Here is a 3,107-nt window from a genome sequence, read left to right on the forward strand (position 1 = left end):
GGGTTTGAATTTCCTTGGGCAACCAGCTCAGGGCTTTTGGGTAATATTATTAACCTCATTTTCTTCATTAGCAAAATGGGGGGTGAATAGTTGTAGAAATTAAGTGAACAGTCTGTGTGGTACGTAGCAAAGTTCCTGCACTCACAGCCAGCTCCTTAAACTGACCTCTTATTGTGAAGGGGAAGTTTAAAGTGGGGTGAAGAACATGAACTCTAGGGCCAACCAAACTGGCCTCGAGCCCCGACGCGGACAATTTTTAGCTGTGTGACGTTAGACAAGTCACAATTTCCTTATTCATAAAATGGGAACAATATGGTGTAAATCTCGTTGGGTTGTTCGGAACATTAATTGAGTCCCTACCTGCAGAGTCCTTAGAAGGATGGTAGCAGACAGGAAGTGTTTGTTATTACAGCTGCAGTGCTCTCCCTAAGCTCAGGTCAGTGTATAAGAAGCCTCCTTGCCTGTGACTAGTCATTCTTTCATTCATTTTGCTCAACTAACAGCTATTTATAGAACACCTGCTATGCGCAAGCACTGAACTAGGTGTTAGGAAGGATTGAAAAAAATTGTAAAACACAGACACTTTTCTGACCCCAAAGAACACAAACCCTAAAACAGGAAGCATGTTTGATAACTGCATCCAACATAGTGTGTGACTATTGTTAAATTCCTGGTGTAAATGGATAGAGAAATTCAGAGGCGTGAGGTCTGCCGTTGGAACTAGATGGAATTACAGAGAGGCAGGGGAGCTAAGGCATTAAGCGGGGGCTTGAAGGAGGAATAAGAATGAGTGAGCCAAAGAGACAGGGAGCAAAGAATGTTCTAGGCCTTGGGTACATGAGCAAGAGGAGGTGCCAGAAGCGTGATGGTCGTCCCAAGGACCAGTGAGATGGATGTATGTCTGGAGTGGAAGGTGGTCAAAGGGGAAATCAGGAAAGGTAGGGAGGTGGGGGGCCAGTTTCTAAAGAGCCTTAAATGTTAGGCTATGGCTTCATTGTCTAAACAGGACGCAGTGGGGATTCAAGCAATTTACTGGTAGTTTTTACCTTGAATGTTGATAAAAAATCACCCGTCTATTATTTTTAAAAAAGTAGATGTGCAAACATAATGGCCCCACTCACACTTAAGAAATCAGAATCCCTGAAGCAGAGGTTCAGGCATATATTCAGTGAAAGAATTCCGCAGGCTGTTCTGACAGGGACCAGAAAGTTGAACCCCACTGCCAGAGCCTGTAAAACCTGGATTACCACAAATGGCTTCGATGGCAGAGGGGTCAAAAGAAAAGAAATTAGGATTGGTTGAGGGCCCACAGCTGCCAAGTGACGTACAGGTAGTATTTCACCTAGTCCTCGATGAGAGCCCCGTGAGGGGGACATTATTCTTCTCATTTTAGGGATAAAGAAGCCGATAGTGCTATGTGTCACAAATGCAGTAAGTCACAGGCTGGGCATTCAGGACCACTGCATTTCCCATTGTGTCACATGGCCTCCCCTAAACACCTGTGTGCACTTTTCCCTTGAAACTTCCTTCCGCTCAAAGTCAAATGGCAAATGTGATATCATAAACACATTCCTCCCATCCTTGTTTCTGTCCTCCAGTGGCGTCTATTTTACCTTCCCTCTGCCCTGAAACTGAGCCAAAATCACATCACTGAGGACTAGCATTTTATTTTTTTTAAGCAGGCTTCTCCTAACTTTCTTTCTCTTTCCTTTGCCCTTTCCTCTCCAACATTTCCTAATCCACCCAAGTCAGTTTTGAAACTCCTTGTTCAGGGAACACAAAATGGAACCCAAACACTTAAGTAACGTCTTTTGTGGTTTTCTTTTTACCCAGAAGGCTGACATGAAGTGAGAGCAGCTAGGCTTTTATTTATAGTAGGCTTACACCAAATCCAAAGGAAATGATTTCGATGTGCTCTTTAGCTTTCTCAAATGTCTACCAACAGGCACTGGGAAATGGTTCATTAGTTGAATCTAAGCAAGTTCCTCATTCTGCTTTTGAACGTCATCCACTGTTGGTAGAATTTTAGCCAGTGTATGTGTCTCTGTGTGTCTACAAGAGACACTTAACATCTGTCCTCAAATCAGTATTGTATTCTCCACTTCCGTATAAGAGTCTCACCTTACAATGCCTCCTTCTATTTTTTTCCTAAATACGTGTTAAGATTTTTCAGATTGAATGCTTTCTTTTTCTGACTTGCTGTCAGTCACAGGATGCAAGAAGACATTTTTCTCCTTTATATGTACTTTCTTAATTAATCCACACTTGGTTATTTTACAATTTATTTTCCTCCAATAGAAATTGGAATCCTGGGTAGATACTGAGCAACCTTTCTTTTGGGCTTCAAATGTTTTCCAAATGGAATTGAGTTTGTACATTCCTTCGTCACATTTTATCATTGAGGGAAATGTCTGTCACCCCGCGGCTCAGACCCATGTGGATTTAACTATTAATTTGCCTGAAAGGTCCTGAGCATGAATTCTAAGCTAAAGAAGTACAGACATAACATCTATACCTATACTCTAAATATCCACTTTGAAAAGTGACATGTTCATTCCATCAGGAATAATTGATTGCCCATGTTAGGAAGCCATAATGACACTTCTAATTCTTTGCAGACCACCGTGTACAAATATGCAGATTACATAATGAAAATTCCCAGGAGTGACAGTCGCTTAGACTACAACGTGAATACTGGCCCCTGGAGTTGAGCAGTGCACATCCTGCTCAACTGTAATAGCAGCCCTTCAGTAGGAAATTTATTTTCCCCTAATGCAAATAGTTTTCTGTATCCTTAATAGTTAATGGCCATTTATGGACTCTTTGGCTTGCCTGAACATTATAATCAAGACCTTGTAAATTAAAAATTAGTGATCTAGGTTTAAGGACTAGGAAGATATATGCTGTCTATAAATGGACAGCCTTACCTTTATTCCCTAAGCCTTATCTTTATTTTCCTCATATTTTTATTATTCCCTAGAAGAGTGACTTTGTTTAAAAAAAAAATCATAGTCATTGGGATGACTTGAGAGATTAAAAATTGTATTATCTTCCATAAATGAAAGTGGGTTGTATAAAAGGAGAATCAATGGGAGGCAAAACATCAG

This window comes from Rhinolophus ferrumequinum, chromosome 13 (assembly GCF_004115265.2).
Source record: "Rhinolophus ferrumequinum isolate MPI-CBG mRhiFer1 chromosome 13, mRhiFer1_v1.p, whole genome shotgun sequence".
Lineage (NCBI taxonomy): Eukaryota > Metazoa > Chordata > Mammalia > Chiroptera > Rhinolophidae > Rhinolophus > Rhinolophus ferrumequinum.